Below are 6,326 nucleotides of genomic sequence, written 5' to 3' on the forward strand. Positions count from 1 at the left end.
ATCTTCCGACAGTCCACTTCATACATGTTTCCCACTTGATAAGTACAATACTAGAATCCGTTGTACCTTCTGTTCTTGAGCTGCGGCACAACACAGACATTAATAGTGCTAGACATTCAGAAAAGTTAACCTGCAACATTAGCTATTAACAAAGTTTCTCCTAAACATGATGGAAATAAGGCCAATATTCTTCTAATTATTTCCCCCCTTCAGAAAATCTCTTCTTTACACACACACACACACCTACCTTTCAACATAAAAAAATGAAACAAGACAGTGTTCAGTGCCACTCTAAATCACATGTGTCCGGATGAAAAACAGAACAGATTTTGTTTTATGTCTAGACCACTCTTAGATTAATGGAGATGAAAGCACAGCAGACAGTTTCTTTTGACATTTCATGTCCAGAGAAATGGTTGTGGAATTTGAGTTTATTTAAGTATGTAAAAAAAAGTGTAGTAAACACTGTATAATAAAGGAACTTCCCTTCTTCTGACAGGCCATGGGAAAACCATCTACATACTTTTGTTCTGTGCCATAAGATCAGCTTAGTTAAAAACCTGCAATATTTTAAACAATTACTTGCTCCAATTGCGTATAACTTCAGCTGTTTTAGTTGATTAGTTGATTCAAATAGTCAGTCAGTACAACACAGAGGGAGCAGAGTTAGAAACTGAGATATAGTGGTGCCTCGCAAGACGAAATTAATCCGTTCCGCGAGTCTCTTCGTCTTGCGGTTTCTTCGTTTTGCGAAGCACGGCTATTAGCGGCTTAGCGGCTATAAGCAGCTTAGCGGCTTAGCGGCTATTAACGACTTAGCGGCTTTAAGAAAAAGGAAACAAACTCGCAAGAACTCGCAAGACATTTCGTCTTGCGAAGCAAGCCCATAGGGAACTTTGTCTTGCGGAACGACTCAAAAAACGCAAAACCCTTTCGTCTAGCGAGTTTTTCGTCTTGCGAGGCATTCGTCTTGCGGGGCACCACTGTATGAAAGCTAGGAGCTAAATGGCACCTTAATCCTAGGTTATGGGCACTGCAATGGAGTGTCTAGGTGCACTTTTTTTATATAACAAGAAAACAAAGCTGCAAATGAATGAAATGCAGCTAAAATCTTATGTTCATTTTTCACATGGTCTAGTCCTCATCTGAAGACTGCAAAAAACCCCAAAGCCATATTTCCCCTGCCTTCACCCCTAATATTCTTATTAGGGTCTTCTTCTCCAGTCTTCAGAGAGTGGCTGGAAGTGGGGAGGCAGAAAAAGGTCCTCCTTTTCTTCCAGCAGCAGCAGTTTTAATCTGAAATCTTCGGCTCAGTCCTGTGCCCAGAAACTGCTTTCATTGATGAAATTCCCTGTTGCAAAACATGCCTAAAACATAGCTGTCAACGTTTCCCTTTTTTAAGGGAAATTCCCTTATTTCAAATGGGATTCCTCGCAAGAAAAGGGAAAAGTTGACCGCTATGGCCTAAAACCATGGGAGTTTTGAACACTGAAAGGGAATTGTTGATTTGAAAGCCCCCCTTTTGTAAATATGGCACAGCATATCTCAATAGGCCAACAGATTAGTCCTAAACTCATTGAAGCATGTATCTAGGGTTATTTATTCAAAAGTAACCCCACTGAAGTCACGATAAATTCCTCCCAAGTAAGTGAGCATAAGAGTACAACCCTGTTCTGTAGGATCAGAACTTCTATCAGTGCTATGAGGTTAAGGACAGAGCCAGATGTTAAGGACAGAGCAACATCTGTGGTGGAGCTAGCCGCCTAGTCCTAGTCCCTAACTATGTGTGGACTTATGAGTGAAATGGGCTCAGCTCCCATGTCTGATGCAGAAATCACTGGGGGAGTTTTTTGAATCAGTCCTTGGTTATTCCAGTAGGGTACTGTTCTGTTTTGTTTGTTTGTTTGTTTGTTTGTTTGTTTGTTTGTTTAATTTATATAGCACCCTTTATCCAAAGATCCCAGGGAGGATATACCCCTCGCTGAGCAGAGGGTTGGGCCCAGGATAAATATAGCTATCTCAAAGCAAAATAAGATAAGTGAATGTTGTTGTAGTAGAATGATGGATCACAAGCGGCTTTGTTATTCCTTCCTCAACCCCAAAGTCAATTGTATTTTTCTGCTAATAACATTCATAAAGCCTCACAATGATGTATAGCTTCTGGCTAAATTTAACTTGTCCATTGATGTATTTGTCTTTAGCTGTAACCAAACAATTGATGTCCCTACAACTACTTAATCTCTTGGTTTGACATTTTAAAAAATGAATCTGTAAAAAGAAAAGCTTTTTTTGCATATGACTGGATTGTTATAGCTGAGACCTTCTTGATATCTGCCCCTCTTTCTCTATATGGGATATATGATCTGCTTATGAAAAATCTAGGCGTGACAGAGCATGAACATGCACAGCTAATAAATGAGCCCCTCCAAGAAATAAATATTTCTGGAGCATTAATGGGATTCTAATGTACCTCACCATAGCTTAATCTTAGCCAACACTAGCAAAGAATTTGGAAAAGTTAATTCATGGAAAATAAATTGATCAGGTTCTGGCCAAGGCCACATATATATTATACATAGCTGCCTGATACACTCGCACTGGTGCTATTTTAATAAGAGAGCCAGTTTGAACCTTAAGCTAATTCAGAGGAGGTGCATTTTTTAGTTAGAAAACAATGAAACCAGTGAATCATGTTTTTTTGAAGTCTATAAGATAAGGCAGGATGTGGCTGGGAAAGCCCAATGGCAGTCTGAGTTGTGGATTTTCTACTCTGATTTATTATAATGTCCTCTTGTGTCTCTTTTAATGTATGTGAAAGTAACAAATTAGTCATATGTTAAATAAATAAATAAATAAATAAATAAATAAATAAATAAATAGTGTCATTAAAGTAGTTAGGGAAATAATGCAATTAATCCATTAATATGGCTTTAAAGGGTTTTTGTTTTGTCAAATTTCAGCTAAGCTTGTGGCATGAGTGCTAGTAATTTACATGCAATCAAAAGAATGCAAAGATCATTTTAGTCGCATGGATATGAAAGTAAGCTTTGCACAAAGTTAAGCACTGATGTCTAATTGTAATTAATGGGAGGTAGAACTGACTTGGACACGTGGTATAGGAGAACTTTGAAGAAAAGTAAGGGCTGGTGCTTTTGATCTCTCACTTCTGGTGTGGAGCTAGTACTCGAGGATCTCATTCATTTTTGCCATCTAAATTTTGTTTAATGCATTGTGCCTTTTCATAGACGTTTCTTCATTTTGACCCTTATAAAAGTTGACTTCGTCACCATTATGTAAATGGTTTCCTTGGAGCAAAGTGCCCTATGAACTAAACAAAGAAGAACCACCTGCCTGAAGATATTGCCTTGTGTATACTCTGGTCTGAAGCATATTGAATCTTTGATGGGCAGCCTTTTTAAGGGGTCTAAAAAAGTTAGTATGCCTCAATTGAGGTATCCTTTTGGAGAATGGTATCAGGCACATTGCTTCTGGAAAAAGACCTCTGACACCTCACTATGTGCATAGTGAGGTGCAGGTTCCAGTCAAATGCACCTACATATAGTAGTATGAAGCAGTGGGTTGTTAAGTTAATAATAACAGCTAATTGATGGGGAAACGTTTAATCAATGATCATCCCTAAGATGATGCTTTGAAGCTTGTGCCATCCAAGAAATTCACATTGGGCACAAGTGAATAGAAGGTAGATCCTTCCTTGTATGAGATGCTCTGCAGGTTCATGGCAGGTGGCTTCCAGAACGAGTCTAATCTCTTTCTATTCTCACCTCCTAGAAGAAACAGTCTAGAACCTGGATTATGACAATTATCAGGTTTAATACAGAAAAAAACAGAATAGGCCATTTTAGGTGTTTGTCTTCTTTGTTCAAGGGAAGGGGGAAGTCCTATATTTGTAGATATTCCCTCCACAATGTAGAACACTGATTTCTCAGGTTCTGTGTGGTTAAGGGAGTCATCATGGATAGAGCAAGCTCCCAGTTCAAACAATCTGCTTTTGCACATTTTCAGATATTCTTTAAGGGAAGACTTAAGGGAAATGGCCTAACAATTTACTCCCATGGAAACACATTGCTAGGTTGATCGCTCCAAGGTTCTGGTGATTGCCTCAAGTCAGCCCACAAGATGATCCTATTCAGAGAATACAAACTTTATCCAGTTGCACATAAGGCTGAATGGTGTATTTTAATAGAAGCATCCCAGTTTAATGGATGTGGCCCTCTGAGTAAGAGGAAGATAAAAAATTGTTTAATGTAATATTAGGACATAATATTACCTAATCCCATCTAGTCCAGCATCCTTTTCCCACAGTTAGCAACCAGATGCCTATGGAAAACCCATAAGCAGGACCTGGATGCAACAGCAGTCTACCCACTTGGGGTATCCAGAGACATACCACCTTCCAATACTGGAGACAGGACACATCTATCATACCTAGTAGTCATAGATAGCCTTATACTCCATGAATGGATCTCAATTCCTTTTAAAGCCATCCAGTCTGGTGGCCACCACTACATCTTGTTATAGTTTTAGTATGTGCTGTGTGAATAAATACACACAGAGAGGCACATGGAAGGAAATTAACAGGTACCACATTTGCCCACAACTTGGTGGTCTTTTGCAAACTTGGTAAATGAGAAACACAAAATGATTCATGCTTATAGGTTTATGGGAGAAGTATTCTTCTGCATCCTTGATGATGGTACGTCAAGGAGAATTCTCTCTCTCTTTCCTATTAAAACTGGAATATTACCATTCAGCATATATTTTATTTCACACTCATTCCAGCTTTAATGATGACAGAAATGAGAGGATAGATATATATATATTTCCTCATAGTTCCTGTCAGAACCTGTGTATTTTTTTTTTAAGATTTGAGAAGCTTTAAGTCAAGGGTTTGATGGAAACAGCTTTTCATGACTTGCTTTCACGGGAAAAAGCCTTACAAGAAAAAAAGAAAAAAATTGGGGGATATCCATCCAGTTGGGTGGCTGCTAGCCTCCTATTACTGAGTACAAGGCTGTATTGCAATGCATTATAGATTCATTTATTCATTTTTAGATCTTTTGTCCTTCTGCTGATTTACTGAGTGACTCTGTTTCAGCAATGTGCTGAAGAGAGAATATTCTGAAGCAAGAGTCACAGTTCTCACTGTAGCACCTTTTTATTCTTCTTATTAATGGTGTGTAATGAAGAGGAATTTCATTACACTGGCCTGCAAGAAAGTGGGGAGGAAATGTGTAAAAAGTTTTTTTCCTCCTGACTTTTTTCCACAATTCAGCCACTGCTTCATTCAACTTCCTCCCTCTACCACAGCCTTGTCACTTCCCAAGCACATTTCCTGCCCTCTCCCCTACCCCCAACCTCTTATCTCCCATCAAGGCAGGGAATAAAACCAGAAAGACCATAAGGTTTCTTCCAGTTCTACAAAGTCATATTTGAATATCTCATGCTAGAGAACGAGAATTAAACTGAAATTGACCGTTCTCTCAGTTACAACAGCCTGAATCTTTTCAAAATGGCGGTTCAAATCCTTACCACCCTGAGCTACACTTAAATCTATGGAGTCGTGCCAGCAACGATCATGGCCTGATGTTCCAAATAAAATCACCTTTTTCCAAAGATGATTAATATTGTAGTTTTCCATATAAGCATTAGCTTTGCCAGATACAAAGATGGTCTTGGAGGCTCGCAAACATCTGGGAACGTTTTATAAAGTGGATTAGAACCTGATGAGAATTCAAAACTTGTCTCATGTTTTGTCCAAAACTTCATCTTAATTAGGTTCATATTCCCTGCAAGCAGCCATATTTTATGTTTGTTTTGACATCACAGGCATCTGGTTAATTAAATGTCAGAGAAAGCAAAGGTGGTGGGGGAAAAGACTGACACAAATAAAATATGTACGAATGAAAGTGTATGTGTGTGCGTGTGTGAGCGCATAGCGCTAAGTAGCTTTCTTTCCTCTCAAAATCTTTCCTTTCCTCGTCATAAATGTCTTCGTTTTCATAGACAGCACCGACGGAGGTTACCTTGGGGAGTTTAATGAAAGAATAAATTAAATGAGTTGAAAAGCAGAATCTTTGTGCCTCGAATCTGTGGCATCTAATCTAGCTTTGCTTTCTTTCATTCTGAAGGTCAAAGGCTTAACTTAATCTATCCCATTTTATATCAGGGTTATTTTGGATGTATTTTCTGCATTAGTTTCAGTTGTTTCTAAAACACAGTTGTCAGGAGGGGAGGGTGGGGGGAGAAGCCTGGTGTATGAGCGAGATACAATAGAGAGGGCTGGCTGTTAATTCCATGTCAAGATC

This window comes from Podarcis pityusensis (assembly GCF_964106645.2).
Source record: "Podarcis pityusensis genome assembly, chromosome: 4".
NCBI classification, from domain to species: Eukaryota; Metazoa; Chordata; class Lepidosauria; order Squamata; family Lacertidae; genus Podarcis; species Podarcis pityusensis.